This window comes from Phyllobates terribilis, unplaced genomic scaffold (genome assembly GCF_046119375.1).
Source record: "Phyllobates terribilis strain yellow unplaced genomic scaffold, ASM4611937v1 Scaffold_100__1_contigs__length_5926523, whole genome shotgun sequence".
NCBI lineage: Eukaryota > Metazoa > Chordata > Amphibia > Anura > Dendrobatidae > Phyllobates > Phyllobates terribilis.
This window is the reverse complement of record NW_027362860.1, coordinates 2,111,866-2,130,629: the sequence shown is the minus strand read 5'-3', so window position 1 is coordinate 2,130,629 and position 18,764 is coordinate 2,111,866.

Sequence of the window (18,764 nt, the reverse complement as noted above, 5' to 3'; positions counted from 1 at the left end):
TTCTCATGTCCTATATATACTGTGTGTAAGGCCATGGCTCCACTATCAGTATTTGGTCAGTGTTTTTTCTTAGGAGTGGGAGCCAAAACCAGGTGAGGAACAATCAGAGAAAAGGTGTAATAGAAACAAGTCACCAATTCTGGATTTATCACCCACTCCTGGTTTTGTCTCCAACTCCTTAGAAAAAATACTGACCGAATACTGACCAAATACTGATAGTGGGGCCGTTGCCATAGGGAGAATTATACACAGCATACATAGCTCCAAAATATATGCTACAAACATCTAAAATATATATATACCCACACAAACACTGGGACCATTGTATATACATGTAGTAAATATTATAGTATATATATTATAGTATGAACTATGGAGCTGTGTATATAGTTATTTAGTGTGGTGCTGTGCCTGAGTACATAACTTTTAGTGGGAAGTCCACACCATATACAGAGCTCCACACTATATACTGTGTTATAAAACATGGTATGGAGCTGTGTGTATACTATGTAGTGTAGAGATGTGCCTTTTATATAAAATGTGCAGCCCACACTATATTCTATACACACATATTATATTCACATCACATCTACACTATATATTACACACAACACCTCACTACATGCTATATACACAGGTCCACACTATATACAGTACTTAATTATGCTGTCTACATCAGATAGTATAATCTGGGGCCGATGCATATACATTACATAGGATACACTGGGGATGATATATATACATTACATAGGATACAATGGGGCCGATGTATATACTTCTGAGGGGATGTGCTGGGGGCGATCTATATACATCACATAGGATACCCTGGGGCCGATGTATATACATCAGATGGGATACGCTGGGAACGATGTATATACATCACATGGGATACACTGGGGCTGATGTATATACGGATTATATTGAGGGAAATTTGGGCTACCGCCCGGGGTCCGAGGCTTCAGGGGGACCCATGGCCAGATTGCCCTCATGATAATGTTTTGTGCGGATGCAGGCGCAGGTTTGGCAGGGGGACCGCACTGTACCTTTTAGACGCCGGCCACATCACAGGGAGGCAGACACGCACCCTGCACGCTGTGTGCTGCGTCTCCAGGACTGACATCACACAGCGGCGTCTGGAGCTTCTTTATCCTGTGGGAGAGGAGCTGGTGGATCAGGTCAGTGAATGGCGGTAAATATGAGATCTGGAGAGGATGTCTGGAGTGAGGAGGGGGCTGCAGGACGCTGCTCCCCTCCTGATGAGTTTGCATAAGATTCCATAGTGTCAGTTCAGCGGCCGCTCTGATAGGGCTCTGTATAAGTTATTGCAGGACTTTCACCTTTGCTGCAGATCAGGTCACTCTGGGTCATCGGCTCCAGCATCACCAGATCTGCAGGAAAATTCAGAGTCCTGTAATAAATCCCACTGAGCCCCAGCAGAGCGACCACAGACATTGCATAGAGGATCCTGCACTGACTGATCAACCCTGAACCTGCAGGACATCACATACTGTACTGATCCATATATGATATGTGAGGTCCTGTAGGCAGGTGTGATCAGTACAGAGTATATCCCTGTACAAAATGTCACATACAGTAAACAGATTAGTGTATGGTATACTGTGGTACAGACATCAGATGGGATATAACAATGTGTATAGTATAACATCTAATGTCTGTATCACGGTATATTATACTAGCTATTGAACCCGTTCTACACCCGGGTCACAAGCATTTTTAGTGATACATTTCTGGCGCCATTTTTTTTAAGACACTGTGTCTGCGAATTCTCATAAACAGTATCTTCAATAAAATGGCGCTGGATAGCGTGGTAAGCTCATGCACTGACTCCGGCTCCACTTCATTGAAGTAATGTGCTACAAAATTAAAGGGATCCTTTCATCTGAAATAACGCTATTAACCTGCGTTCAGGCAAACAGCGTTATTATACTGCCCAGTAGCTGAATGCAGTGGGGAGAAAATGATCTTTATTCTCCTCGCCAGCATTCGGTTTCAGTCATGAGGGCAGTGCCGGTTCTGTCACCACTCTGAGTATACAGAGCGTCCTCTGCAACCGAGCCCCCGTCCCTGACTGACACTGACTCTACATTGAGACCGGCTGTCAGTTAGGGCTGGGATTACTGCGGTTGCTCTGTTTACTCAAAGTAATGACTGAACCGGCGCCGGGCCAGACCCCATTACTAAAACCGAATGCTCCCCCATCCTGGTATATGCTCCCTCTCCATCCTGGTATATGCTCCCTCCCCATCCTGATCCCCCTTCCTGGTATATGCTCCTCCATCTTGTCTGCTCTGATGTTCTTCCATCCATACAAAAAAAAAACAACACTCCTACTCGCCTTTTCCCCTCTCCCTTGCAGCGCATCCTCGAACACCGGCAAGGCTGGAGGAGTGTGGCACCGGAGTTCGCACCAGCGCATGCATGAACCACAACGCCACACTCCTCCAACCTCGCCGGACATCAAGGTATTTGTCCTAATGGCGCCGAAGATGGCAGTATGAAATCAGCGTTTACGCACCCCGTGATCTCCGGCATCACAATCCTTTATCCTCGTCCTCCTCCCTGTCACCTGTAACATCTGATGGGTTCTTCTGCCTCTAGCCAGACTGTGCAGGCGCATTGTGTGCACAGTCTATAGAGGCTTCGGACAGACGGACACATCCCTGATTATATTATAGATAGTCATGTATTCTCATATAGACTCCACAGGGCCGTACCTAGGGGAAGAGGAGGAGCATGTGACCTGGGTACAGCCGTCAGGGGGGTGCCTTCGGGCCACCTCATGCGGTGGTCAGAGGTGTCTCCCAGGCAGCTGCAATTTGCCGCCCCCAGAGTGGGAGTCGACCATTCTCTGAGCTTGCTGTGGAACCGACAGTCGATCAGAGAAGGGAGCTATGTGCGGGCTCATACTGTATATAGGGAGCTATGTGCGGGCTCATACTGTATATAGGGAGCTATGTGCAGGCTCATACTGTATATAGGAAGCTATGTGCGGGCTCATACTTTATATAGGAGGCTATCTGGGGGCTCATACTGTATAGAGAGGGGCTATGCGGTGGCTCATACTGTATCTAGGGAGCTATGCGGGGGCTCATACTGTATATAGAGGGATGTCAGCATGCTTAATTCTGCTCAATATTAAGTCACACAATTAATATAATTTTTTTTTATTATTTTGTTAATATTAATATGGAGCAGAATTAATTTCAGCCTATTGGATCGGCCTCCATAACAGTCACGATCTCTAATGTGGCCCCTCGGGAAAATTAATCTCCCACCCTGCTCTACTATATATAGTGCTATGTTATGGAATTTTTTTTCCCTCATTCTCTGTCTATAGATGTGATCAGAACATCTGTGTGTTGATCACATGACCAATCACATGACCTATCAAAGGGGATCATGTGACATGTCACGTGATACATCCGGTACCTGGGGGGGGCCACACCTTTTAAACTGCCTGGGGCCCTGGCTACTCTTAATCAACCCCTGTGTATATACATCATATAGGATACGTTGGGGACAATGTATATACATTACATAGGATACGTTGGGGACAATGTATATACATCACATAGGATACGTTGGGGACGATGTATATACATCACATGGGATACACTGGGGCTGATGTATATACATCACATGGGATACACTGGGGCTGATGTACAGGTGCATCTCACTAAATTAGAATGTCATCAAAAAGTTAATTTATTTCAGTTCTTCAATGCAAAAAGTGAAATTCATATATTATATAGAGTTATTACAAACAGAATGATCTATTTCAAGTGTTTATTTCTGTTAATGTTGATGATTATGGCTTACAGCCAATGAAAACACAAAACTCATTATCTCAGTAAATGAGAATACTTTATAACAACAGCTTGAAAAATGTTTTTAAAATCCAAAATGTTGGCCTACTGAAATGTATGTTCAGTAAATGCACTCAATACTTGGTCGGGGCTCCTTTTGCATCAATTACTGCATCAATGCAGTGTGGCATGGAGGCGATCAGCCTGTGGCCTCTTGCAGCTCATCAAGAGAATGCCAAGAGTGTGCAAAGCAGTTATCAAAGTAAAAGGTGGCTACTTTGAAGAAGCTAGAATATAAGACATATTTTCAGTTGTTTCACACTTTTTTGTTAAGTATATAATTCCACATGTGTTAATTCATAGTTTTGATGCCTTCAGTGTGAATGTACAATTTTGATAGCCAAGAAAACACAGAAAAATCTTTAAATAAGAAGGTGTGTCCAAACTTTTGGTCTGTACTGTACATCATATAGGATACACTGGGGCTGATGTATATACATCATATAGGATACATTAGGGCTGATGTATATGACGCGCCCCCTGGGCCATGTTGTTAGGGATACCCGGAGCCGGATCAGATGGGGGTTGTAGTCTCCGAGTGGCTGTGACCCGGTCCGTGCCCAGGGTGTCAAACTCAGTGTGCGGCAGTCCTTGCAGATGTTCTTAGTGTCGACTACGCCACCCGTTGATTTGCGGTCAAAAGGCCGCCGCTGCAGGATGGTCCGCTGAGGCTGGTGGTGTGTGTGCAGCTGTGGTAGTATAACCCCCAACGGGAGGGGTATAGCCTCAGGGGGTCAGACGTGGAGGATGGTGGTTGTGAAGGTGCAGCAAGGAGACTCAGAGGCATGAAATGCAGTTTCAGGGTTTTTACTCACTGGTGTTGCTCGGGTCACTCTGTACAGCAGTGACCACCCAAGCCGTGCTGCGTCCACCAGGTGCGGGACTCGGTCAACTCCCGGGCAATTCCTGAGTATGGTCCTGAGCTCCCTTCTTCTCTCTCTCTTCCTGGCCGTTCTCACCAGGGATCCACCTATGTCCGGCTCCCTCGGGTCTCTTGTTGGTTGAAACTTCTCTGGCTTCCCTGACCCTATGCTCGGTGTGCCATTCTGGTGGATTTGGTGAGGGTCATGGCAGATCCTGCCCACGACCTCCGGTTCCTGGCTAAGGTTTGCTTTGGCCTTCGCCAGCTTGGGATCCGGTACCCTTTTGCCGACCCTTCACCCTTTTGTCCTTATTCTGGGATCTTGGGGTCCCCTCTCGTCCTGCACCTCTGGGTCCCTCTTCCTTCTCCTCTCCTGGAGTTACTGCTGACTCACTGACTGACTGACTGACCCTGTCCTAAGATGGTGCCCACCTTATATACTCCCTCTATGTGTGAGCTCAGGTGACCAGCACCCAATGAGCTCCTATCTTTACCCAGACTACTCCCCCTATCTGCCCCTACACTACTGGGATGTTCCACCCCCCTCCCACTCCAGCCAGGGACAGACGCTGTCGTACCTGCACATAAACTGGTGGGAGTACCGTAGTTCTGTCCCCCGGAAATGGGATGTATGTAGTGCATGCACACACTATCTGTGCAGTCTTTTACTGTTTTATGTCTTTCTCTCTCAATCTCTACTGCTAAGCTGTGATGTGCTCTCCCTATCCAGATTCACCACAAAATGACTCCTACATTCATTGCTTTGGCTTTCATACAGGCTATGATAGTCCCTCCTGATTGTGCTATAACATGTGATGTGACAACTTAAAGCATTATGGTGAAGCCTGGACGGCTTACATCAGAGGTCCTATAAGTCTTCTCTGGCTGATATAATTTTTAGTAATACTGTATGAAAATTGGCTGCAATTGTTTTAGGTGATTCCCAAGAAGCAAATCACAAATTGTTGAAATTCACCGGATTCTGCAGATTCACAAAAATTCAACACAAATTCAGTTTGCATCAAGTCGATTTGCTCATCTCTGCATAGTAGTCATCATTTTCTCTCCAGTTTGCATTCATGGATTTTGGTTTTATCTTTATTAGCTCCTTCAGAAAGATCCTGCCAGTCGCTTAGGAGCCAACGGTAACATCAGAAAGCACAGGTTTTTTCAGCGTATCGACTGGGTCTCTGTGGAAGCCCTGAAACTGTCTCCACCATACGTCCCTGTAGTAAGTATATGAGCAGATATGCTTTCTTAGTATTAAAATCTTTGTGTCTATTCTTTTACTAGTTTTCAATCAACACAACTTGTTTTTAATGGAGACTCTGATATAAAGTCATAATTTTAATGTTATAATTCCTTTTTTCCTTTATAGCCATCTGAGCCTCCCCGTCGTCATAAACCATTCCATCTGGAGAAACTAGAAGCAGCAGAGGCCACAGCACTTATATCAACAAACGACCAGGCATTGTTTGAGGGATTTTCATTTGTCAACTTGGAAACCCTTGACCAGACCCCAGCTCTATAGTCATCAGAGCGAGCGGACCACCTGAGCCTCCGGAAGACTGAAAATCAGAAGACTGGACATCACTGGAACAGTGCAAGAATGAAGGTGACCATGGAGACGTCGAGGGACCCTGAATGAAGACACAGAGAATGACGGCGCCAGCAGATCCACCTATGAGCTGGCGGTAAGTATAAGCGCCATAACGCTTTATTCCAATCATAGGCATGTGCCAAACATTTTTCATTGACCGGTAATAGGATTTCCTCCTGCTCATTTTAGCTCCAATTTTTGGTGCTATCTTGGGCAACGATGAAATACCGAGGTGCGTGATGGCCGGATTTTTTTTTTTTTAACAACATCTTGCACTTGTCTATGATAAATTTACCATTACCGGCAGTTGGATTTCCTCATACTTATGACAGTGTTGTCATAGGAGTGGGGAAAAAGGTGAGAGATGGCCGGCTATTAAGGGGTGGCAGGAGGCCAGATTTTTTTTTTTTAAAAAATGGTAAAATTTGGCCTATGGAGAACACAAGCGCTTACAGCTAGTGGACTTGCACATCCTCCAGATGTAAGTGTAAAATGACAGCTGCAGTCTTAAAAAGTACATTTTGTTAAGACACTCACGGTGGCAGAAACGGCAGATCCACGTATGAGCTGGGGGTAAGAATAGGCGCCATAATATGTAAACAATGTAAAAACAGATCGCCAAATGGAGGACTATTTCATCAAAGTCCCATGAAGACACCCATGCCAATGTCATTCCAGTCCATGCCAGGGGCACCCATTCCAGAAGCCATTGAGCCTTCTCATGGAACATCTATATAGTTAAACAAAACAAAAAAACCTGAAAAGCTTTTTAATATAAGAAAAATGAAAGAGTTTTTAGTTGTATCTGTAAATAGCAACATAATGAAGTGGGTTAAACGTGTAATTTGAATATTTCCATTTTTTAAGGCACCTAAACAGGAAAGGGATTTTTACAGTCAGAGCGGTGGGACTGTGGAATGCCGAACACAAGAGGTAGTAATGGCAGACACTATAACAGCTTTCAAAAAAGGGGCTGGGCATTTCCTCGATATACCTAACATTGAGGGTTACAGTTAAATTAGACAAAATGTTACAACTATAGTAGTACATTTAGAACGGTAATAGTACGGTAATTACATAACTAGTATCATAATTAGGTTTGATCCAGGGTTCCAGGACTGATCGCCTTTTCTCGGGGTCAAGAAGGAATTTTACCCCTGTGACACAAATTGGATGAAGGTGTCCTGGGGTTTTTTGCCTTCTTCTGGATCAACAATGTAGGCATAGGGTAGTATTAGAAGTGACAGGAAAGTTAGAATAATACTGTAATAAGATAACAGGATGTTAAGAATAGTAACTATATCAAATAGTCACATTTCTAAAAATAAAAACAAATTAAATAATAACTGCAGTAGTACAATAAGTAGTGTAAGATTAACTATATAACTAGTAATAGCATAATTAGGTTTGATCCAGGGTACTAGGACTGATTGCCTTTTCTCGGGGTCAAGAAGGAATTTTTCCCTGCGATGCAAATTGGCTGAATGTGTCCTGGGGTTTTTGCCTTCTTCTGGATCAACAGATTTAGGCATAGGGATTCTAGTAATACCATTATTAGAATCACAAGAGTAATACAAAATATAAAATTAATTAAAAAAAATAAATTATAAACTAATAAAATATACTACCAATTTCCACAGTACACAATTATATTAACAATAGCACACAATACGGATATACAATTAACCCCACCAATAACCTAATTATACTTCCCACCCACTTGCCTAAAAACATACAAACATTAATTACAAACCACCCGCCTATCACCTACTATCCCTACAGCATCAAGGGGTTTATGAGGCTATGTGCCCACGATGCAGAATTGCTGCATATTTTTTCCGCTTCTCCCTGGCAGGAAAAATGCATGCGGATTGTACATGCGGATTATACATGCGGATTGTACATGTGGATTGTACATGCGTTTTTCCTGCCAGGTAGATGCGTTTGTCAAGCGTTTTTTCATGCATTTCTGTATGTGGGTTATCAAGCGCTTTTCCAAGCGATTTTAGCATCACTTGGAAAAGTGCTTGACAACTTGGTCACACTATATAAATCCATGCAACCGACATGGATTTTATATAGTGTGACCAAGTTAGTTAAAAAAAAAGAATAAGAATGGTAAAAAATAAAAAATTAATTTTATACTTACCTTCCGATGTCCTCCTGATGTTCTCTCCGATGGGTCTGGTGTCTTGGGCGGCTCGCGGTGGTGTGAAGCACCTGCAGTGACATCATTGATTCATGTGACAGGTCACATGACTCAATGACATCATGGCCGGTCCTTCACAACACCGCGACCCATAGAGCAGACCAGACGGAGGGGAGAAAACACCGGGAGGACATCGGAAGGTAAGTATAATCTTTATTTTTTAGTTTAAATTCTTTTTTAACAGGTTCTATGGTACCTGGGTCTGGATGAGTCTCCTCTCATCCACACCCAAGTACCATCTGCACATAGAAACGCATAATATCCGTGTATACAAATGTACTGACACGGATATTATGCGTTTCAATGCAAGTCAATGGCGGCAATTGATGCGTATTTTTCCGCAATGATAATCCGCAGCGGAAATTTCCGCAGCATGTGCACAGCACATGCGGATTATCAATGGGGACCATGGGACACGTATTACCAAGCGGTTTTTAAGCGTTTTTGCTGCGGAAATTCAGCTGTAAAAATGCTTGAAAAACGCATAGTGGGCACGCAGCCTAACAGTGTGATACTTAGCCCAGTAGCTGTCGTCAGGCTGATTCTGGGCTGCTTGGCACTTGGTGTTGCTATGAGAAAAGTAGAGGAAAGTGACACAAGGAGAGAGGGCACTTGAAGTGAGTACTTCTAGAGCACAAGGCGACTGAGGGGATGCTGCAGTCAGACAGCAGTCAGAGAGCAGCTGAGGGAGGATGGGACAGAGGAGCAGCACAGAGAGGCTACAGGCTGAGAGGTAGGTAGCTGAGGGGCTGAGGAGGACAGCTGCGGTGAGCAGGGGTGTGGGCAAGGAGAAGAGGTAGGAAGCTGAGGGGCTGAGGAGGACAGCTGCGGTGAGCAGGGGTGTGGGCAAGGGGAAGGGGTAGGAAGCTGAGGGGCTGAGGAGGACAGCTGCGGTGAGCAGGGCTGTGGGCAAGGCGAAGGGGTAGGTAGCTGAGGGTCTGGGGAGGACAGCTGCGGTGAGCAGGGGTGTGGGCAAGGAGAAGAGGTAGGAAGCTAAGGGGCTGAGGAGGACAGCTGCAGTGAGCAGGGGTGTGGGCAAGGGGAAGGGGTAGGAAGCTGAGGGGCTGAGGAGGACAGCTGCGGTGAGCAGGGCTGTGGGCAATGGACTTAGTCTAAGGCATGATTAAAGTAGTTTTTAAAAAAATTTTTTTTGCTAAAATATGAAAACAGTAGGCTCCTTTTCAGCTCCTGTTTAAAAATGCCAGAGCATGTCTCAAAGGTATTAATTAGATACCATAGTATATGAGCTCTTGACTGGTAGTGAAACTGTGAATTTAACATTTTATTATTTGGAGGTAACCAATTCTGGTTTTCCAAAGTTAGAAAAAGTTGTTACAGGGGACGGTTCATGGAGTTTTTGCAACTTTAAAAAGGGCTCTCAGAAACACTCTTGGCGCTAGCCACTTAGCTTAGCTTTGATGAATGATGAACTGGGTCCACAGACTCTTCAGCTGGACATCTCCACCAGCCCCAGCCTCACTAATATGCTTGGATGCATGCACCACACTTGCGTCAACAGTGCCATCCACAGTGTAAGAGTGGTGACGCCTGATGAAAGAGGTTGCAGTTGGGGCAGTTTCAGACCAGAATGTAACATTTTTATATCAGTAGGACCTTTGCAGCATTTTGGTTCTCCACTAGTGGAATTACCGGTGCCATACAAATGGCACCTTTAAAAACACAATCCAGGGCAATATACAGAATGGACTGACCCAGGCTTTTTGGTGTGAAATAGTTACTGCTGTTCTCCTTCATTAGATTCAAGAGGCAGCAGACCTAGGTGATCACAATTATTTGACACGTTGAAAGTGTAAACTGTTATACACACCTTCTAAATAAGAACACCATCCCAACTGTGAAACATCAGGGTGGCAGCATCATGTTGTAGGGTTGTTTTGCTGCAGGAGGGACTGGTGCACTTCACAAAATAAATGGCATCATGAGAAAAGAAGACACAGGCGTGTCTCTGATTAACTCAGATGTTGCCAAAAAAATCAGAATCTTACAAACACATGACATCATCATATGGGCAATCCAGAATTGTTTAAAGGCATTGTAATCTTAGTGTATGTAAACTTTTGACTTTGTAGTAAGTAATAAAAATGCCTTAAAACATTCTCTCTCTCTCATTATTCTGACATTTGGCAAATATTAAAAATTTTGGTAATACTAATTGATCTAAAACGGGAAACGTTTATTCTGATTTCATGTCAGATATTGAGAAAAACATGCATATGTGTCTTTTTAGATAGTGTACTGTATGTAAACTTCTGGTTTCAACTGTATCTGCAAAGGCAAGTTGTCAATTTAATAGGTCTCTAAGAGACACCCATATCTAGGGACAGTCTCCTTCTACTAAGAAAACACTGATTTGGGTGGTCATGTCATTCCACATTGATCATTAGCCAGAGGCACCACAGTCGCCGCAGTCTTGGTTAAGCAATCTCATCCATTCATAGAAATCACTGATGCGAATGACAAATATATTTTAATTTGCCTGATCTGACACAAAGTTTTTTTTTTATGGGTTTACATCCCAAACTATACTCCTCCACTGCAATTAATGACATAATAAATGTGTTGATGTGTTGCCAATTACCAACTAGTTCCTTTCTACCGACTAGTATCATCTAATGATTATCTTCTTTTTAAATGAGATGAACACAACCTGTGACCTGGAGAACCAAATGCATCCCACAATGCTATTCTGTGTGTCACCCAAAACATCTGGTCACCGATATACAGTGCCTTGAAAAAGTATTCATACCCAGTGAGCCTTTCCACATTTTTTCATATTTCAACCACAAACTTAAATGTAATTGATTGGGATTATATGTGATATACCAACATAAAATAGCAAGCATTTATGAAGTGTAAATTGTGATAAGCATTTGTGACGTGCCCAAGGGATGGGGCCGTACCCTGGAGTCAATCTTAAAAAAAAGCAAGGAATTGGGGGAAAGGTGTATGGGAAAAGGGGAAAGTTCGTGACGCCACCTGTGGTGTCTGGTGAGACTCACCAACTCTGCTACAGTCCTCTGAAGTCGGTGGTGGGCAACTTAGTTGGTTCTGCTCCCCACAGATGGAACGGGGCCTCAGGGCAGTGTAGGAGAACGGATGCAGGACAGAGGAGACCCAGCCGGGTCAAAGGAAGAATAGGCACACACACGACAGTTCACTTCAGTACCTTTACTGGTGGTGTTTTCAGGCACGATCCGGGGTACTGTAGGGTGAAGGGTGCATTTCAGGACTCTCCCCAGTGAGCGGGTGTGGGGCCTCCTGTTTCTTGCCTTTTCCTAGTAAGTTTATGACCTGCCTGAAGCTAGGCCTAACTTGGTCTCTGTCTTGCACCTGCTGACTTGGTGGTAGGGCCTTTTGTTGGAGTTCACACTCCCTGGTTTCTTGGGCCTCAGTGACTCCTGACCCTGGTATTACGGTCAGCTTTTGCTATTCCTGGGACATGTAGTTCACCAGGAATCCCGGTTGTTTCTGCTGGTCCTAGAGATCCTTGCAGACACGGACCCGGTGTCCCGTAAATGATTGTGGGGTGAGCTGGTTAAGCTCCTCTGCCCCCTATGTAGCTCGCTTACTCCACTTGCCTTCGGCCTGCTCGGAGCCCTCACTAGGCTTCACACTGGCAGTAGGGCTTGCTACTCTTCACCGCTCTTATGGCGTCGGCACGCCTTGGGCTCACTACCTGAGCTCAATGAGTCTGGACTGTGCTCCACTGCAGGATGGCTACTGCAGGAGCTCCTCTCAACAGGCTTCCTTCTACAGACTGGATCCTCAGAGACTGGAACTAGCTCTGTCCCAGAGGAAACTGTTCTCCAGACTGAATGCCTAGCTCCACCTTCCCTTTTTATATCCCTAACGGGCTCCCTCTGGTGGTCTGAGGTGGAAGGTGAAGGTGTTTGTATGCTATGAGGGCCTCTTGTGGAGGAATCCGTTCATGCACCCCTCTAGGATCTGTGGCACCAATGCACAGCAGGGCGCCACATTTGTATTCAGCCCCCTGTAGTCTACTACCCCTAAATAAAATCCTGAGTGACCAATGAAGTCACATAATGAGTAAACTGAGTCCACCTGCGTACAATTTATTGTCAGTATAACTACAGCTGTTCTGTGAAGGTCTCAGAGGTTTATTTGAGAACATTAGGAATCAAACAGCATCATGAAAACCAAGGAGTACACCGGGCAGGTCAGGGATAAAGTTATGGAGAAGAGAAAAGCATGGTTAGGTTATAAAAAAAATAGCCCAAGCTCTGAACAACTCACGGAGCACAGTTCAATCAATAATAAAAAAAACGTAAGTAGTATGGTACAACTGCAAACCTACCAAGACATGGCGGTCCACCTAAAGTGATAGCCTTGTATGGAGAGCACTAATTAGAGAAGCAGCCAAGAGGCCCATGGTCACTCTGGAGGAGCTGCAAATCCACAGCTCAGCTGGGAGAATCTGTCCACAGGACAACTACTAGTCCAGAAATCTGGTCTTTATGGAAGAGTGCAAAAATAAAGCCATAAAAATTCTGTATGGAGGAATATGTGGTGCCCATAATAATGTATGGAGGACTATGTGGGGCCCATTATTCTGCATGGAGGACTATATGGGGTCCATTATTCTGTATGGAGGACTATGTGACGCCCATTATACTGTATACCGGTTGACCCGCGATTTGGTCCAAGTTTTTCATTTTGGCCCTCTGAGTTTGAGTTTGACATCCCTGGTTTAAGTCAAAGGATATCAGAAGAACAATAAGGGTTCGCACTGTTTAAAAAAAAAATTTTGTGCTCAGGAGGAAAATAGTCCATTAATATCGTAACTAAACCTCCGGCACTAATAAGTGAAAAAACAACTGTATATCATTTCAAGAAATTTTTTTTTCATTTTAAAGAGTGACTGTAACAAGATAATAACTACCGGAACGTTTTGTTTCGGCTAATTGTCTTTATCAAGGTTATCTGTGTCAATGAAAAATATGAATACTACATTTAATAATGTCACACAAATAATAGAGCCATACATATTACATACATATATTTTTTTCCAAACATACATAAAGCTCATATGCAAGGTTGCCAAGTAGTGGGTCACTTATTTTAAGCATAGGTGGTCATATTCAAGCGCAAATTGTACCTATAATATAAAAATAATCAGTAAGAAATCATCCAATGCCATATAATCAAAAAAAGGGGAACTGGCAAACTTAGAATTCCAAAGGTATTCATTTCAGAACAAACCAGGAGGTAGAATACTTGGAGAAATAGTGAAATATATGAAAAGTCATAAATATGCCCCAAAGGTAAAAAGAAATTGGAGTCCTCAGAGTGCGTATCAGAGAGTATCAAACTGAGTATATAGCTGTGCAACTTACTTATTTGAATCCAGGAGTCCCACCAGGGTGCGTCCATGTGGCATAACTAACAGTCATTGTGCCGGTGTATGCACATGGGAAATGTGTCCCATTTTATATGTGTCAGAACAAGAAGAGGTAAGTATGAATGGTGATGGCTGATAGATGTTACCTGGACCACCGCGGCCGAAAGATGCAGTGCAGTCTGCGTTCCACCGTCGGCCGGATGTGACGCGCCGGTATCATACTGAAAGAGAGGGGTGAGTTGCGTTCCACCGTGCGCATGCGCAGTGAACCCAAGGCGCGCTATGTGAAAATAAGACTTGGAACCGGGGAGACTGAATAAATAGATATATGAGAGAGGTGAGAAAGGTGAAAAGTCAAAGGATATTCCTGTGTTTGAATGACCATGTCAAAGTCCAGATCTAAATCCCATTGAGAATCTGTGGCAAGACTTGCTGTTCACAAACCATCCGCATCCAATCTCACTGAGCTGGAGCTAAGTTACAAAGAAGAATTGGCAAACATTTTCAGCCTCCAGATGTGCAAAGCTGGTAGAGACATACCCCAAAAGACTTGCAGCAGTAATTGCAGTGAAAGATGGTTCTACAATGTATTGACTCAGGGGGGCAGATGACAATTTCCAGATTCATATTTTTTAATTTTTTAGAAAATCATGTATCATTTCCTTTACACATAACAAATATTGCTACTTTGTGTTAGTATATCATATAAAATACCAATTATATATATTTAAGTTTGTGGGTGTAACGTGAATAAAATATGGAAAAGTTCACGGGAACGAATACTTTTTCAAGGCACTGTACTTGTCTGTGTCTGGTAGTTCTCACATGAATTCACCATTTCAGAAAAAAGAATAGAGTAAATAAGTTGGTGCAAGAACGAGTAAGTACCAGCAGTGCACTGTTTCCATCTCTGGGATCCCATATATTTGCACAATTGGTGGACTCCTTAACTCTAACTAGCACTCCAAAAATATAGATGAGGTGGAGAAGTGGTCATGCATGCATATGGATATCTCCACAGAGTTTTGTAAGAAGTAGTGAAAAACTTGGCTGAAACTTTCCCCTCTCCAATCCGTCCTGAACGTAGCAGCCAGGATCATAATCCTCACCAACCGATACACTGATGCCTCTTCCCTGTGCCAATCATTGCACTGGTTGCCCATTCAATGTAAACCTATCACTCTTACCCACAAAGCTATCCACGATTCAGCACCGCCCTACATATCCTCCCTCGTCTCAGTCTACCACCCTATACATGCCCCTCCGTTCCGCTAGTGACTTAAAACTAAAATCCTCCATAATCCGAACCTCTCACTCCCGTCTCCAAGATTTATCACGTGCTGCGCCAATTCTTTGGAATGCACTGCCCAGGACAATTTGATTAATTCCCAATACCCACAGTTTTAAGCATGCCCTAAAAACCCATTTCTTTAGACTGGCTTATCGTCTCAACACACTTATCTACTGTAACTGTCCCAGTTGGCCCATATTAAAATTTTCTTCAAAATCATGCTCATACCATCCATGCACTGATTAGCCTCTGTCTGTACTGTACACATACTGGCTGGCGACCAGTTCATGTAGTGTTATGTGTAGCGTCGGCGTCCCTGCCTCCTGCTAGGCAGAGACGCCGTTCCCCTCACCTCCCTGCTCCGTCCTCGGCGTCCTCTTCCCGCGCTACTGGCAGCGCTCGCTGCTTCCCGGGCACTGTGCTTAGGGCGCACGCGCTCCCTCTCTCTTAAAGGGGCCGCGTGCGCCGTACTAAGGAGCTCCCATATATAAGGCACCTCCCCCAAAATGGAGGTGCCCGAGAAAAGTTGTTGCAAAGCTCTTCACCTCTGCTTCAGCCCTCAGGTCCCGTTGCCAGTCTGTTTTCCAACTCTTTCTACCCGCTTGCATTCCCTGCGGTCCGACAGTCTGTCTACCAGCATCCGCCAGTCTGTCTATGGACCAGTCCGCCTGCGGATCAGGAAGCACCTGCCTGATACCTGCCTGATACCTTCCTGATACCTGCCTGATACCTGCCTGAGACCACCTGCCAGCCAGCCGAGAGACTCTTACCCGCTCACCTGGGAGCGCTCACCTGCTACCCGCCAGCTAGCCTACCTGGAGGCTCTGCCGTCACTTGCCGTGACCACCTGCCAGCCAGCCGAGAGACTCTTACCCGCTCACCTGGGAGCACTCACCTGCTACCCGCCTGCTAGCCTACCTGGAGGCTTTGCCGTCACTTGCCGTGACCACCTGCCTGTCTAGAGACTCTTACTCTGCTGTCACTTGCCGTGACCACCTGCCTGTCTAGAGACTCTTACCCTGCTGTCACTTGCCGTGACCACCCGCCTGTCAAGAGACTTTCCCCGTCACTTGCCATGACCTCCTGCCCTTCTACCCAGAGACTGTTCCTGTCACTTGCCGTGTCTACCTGCCCGCCTTCCCTGGGAGCCACCCGCTTTCTTACAAGGACTGCCCCTTTGTATAGTAGCTCAGAGGTTCCACCTCCCAGACCCGTTACATTATGTACTTACCCTATTTAGCATATTATGGCTGTATTATAAAATATTTGTACATTTTACCTTTTGTGTCTCCCCTATTTTCTTATGGACTGTAAACTTGTGAACAGGACCCTCACTCCTTTTAATATCTGAGTTATGCTTATTCTGTAACGTCAGTATTGTCTGTATAAGTCCCCCCTAAAATTGTAAAGTGCTGCGGAATATGTTGGTGCTAAAAAAATAAAAATTATTATTATTATTCAGCACCTCACATTAACTATTTGAACTACAGCAAATATGGGTCCCAATTCTCCCGATAGGTGCTAGGTTGCTCTTCCAGGACTTCTACATATCAAACATTTGTACCATATACGTTCTATGTGCCATTATCTCAGATGATAATACACCTTTAAGTTTTATTGTAGCCCTTGGGATTGGTTCAGTCTGACAATGTGAACCTTGGACAAAAAAGCTAGTACATCCATGTTTTAATTTGTCTCTTTACTACTTTACCAAGCATTATCTCACCCCCTCCCACGAGGTATCATCTCCCATCCAAAAGATATCACTGCCCCTCTAATATATCACCTCTTCCCCTTCTACCTCCTCTCCCCCGAGTTTAATCCCTGTTAGGCATCAGCTCTCCTTTCTCTCCCCAAGCATCGGCTCCCCAAGTTCTCACGACCTCCCCTCCACAGATATATCTCCCCTTAGGTATCTTCTTACTCCCTTCTTTTTCGACCCATCATCTCGTTTGCTACCTGCTCTTACTCTCCCATCAAAAGTATCGATTTCCCCAGGTGTTACCTTTCCCCCCAATATCACCTCTACATTCCCTCCAGTATCATCTCTCTCGCGCCTAATATCATCTCTAGGATTATCCACCCATCTTTTTCCTTCAGTATTATCTCTCCTCCATTATCATCCAATTCTAATTCACTAGAGATGAGCAAATCTTTTAAAATTTGTATTTGACAGATTTGCCCTAGTTGTCTCATGGAAACAGCCTCACAGCAAATCAAAATCTCTGCAAAGCCTCCAATTGGCCTGAAAAACAATATGATACTATTACACTATTCTCTTTTTCCTGACAAACTAATTTAGTTCACTATAATTGTGGACGTGTTCCATTTTTGCACCAATTGCAGTAGAGCCACAACATTTTTACTGCAATAGTCAAAAATCGTGGTAAAACAAAAGCTTTGCAGCAAAACTCCGGAAACATGTGAGTGCAGCCTTATAGGTACCTTAGTGTTTCATAGTTTCTCTCCCTATCTCTATAGCTAAGCTGTGAACTGTGACATTCTATCACTATCCAGAATGACTCTAAAATAGCTGCTTCATTTCCTGCTTCTGCTTTTATGCAGGCTATGATAGCCCCTTTTTATTTGTTGTGCTATGTAATGTGATGTGATAACTGCAAACCTGCCCCACGTCATTTGATCCTTCGGTCGCTGATGTAATCTTCTACATTGTATAAACTCACAGCAGCCATTTTAGGCAACTTTTGCAAAGCTAATCGTAGATTGTTCGAATTCCCTGAGTTCAGCAACTTTAAGCTTGTGGGCTCCAATGCAAATTCTCCACTAGGGGACTCAACCATCACGAGTCTTTAATAGGATTTGTGTACTCATATGATACAAAGGTACCTTTTGGGTCCACCTGAACTCCAGGTTCGACTGAAGCCCTACACCCACTATAGTTACGCCCCGGCTTATAACTATCCCTTTTAGTGTAAATTACTCCCATCTCCTGAATCTACTTTTCTGCAGCACTTAAGTAATTGGCAGTAACTTTCTGAACCATTCAATTCTGGGACAGTTTTTCATGGACCTACTTTCCCAGAACTACTACTACTCCCTCAGGAAATCGACAGGAAAAAATAAAAGTCTCTCATATCTCTGGGAGTACTTGTAGATCACAGACAAAATATCAGCATGCAATGTCAGTAGGTGGCTTCTAAAGCCAGCAGGATATAGTTATGTATTAAAAGTATGGCTGTAGGGGATTGGCTATTGATAAACTCGAAACAATATAAAATGCTAAGCAAAATAAACGGGATCAGAGATTCTTTGAATCCTCCCATACAGAGCATTGCCTCCGTTTGGTTTTCTGTGGATTGCGCAATCAACATAATAATTTGACACTCACTTGGTCAACCGTGAAGGGTTATTGCCCTCCCTCAACAATATCAAGCAGCTCTGTAAGTGATACATCGTTAGAATCAGGGTCCCTGCCTCTATATTATGCTGTTCTCAGATGGGGTAGCAAAAACCTAGTGACAGATTCCCTTTAACTCTTGAACCAGACTTTTTTTTGTGCGTTCATTTTTTCCAA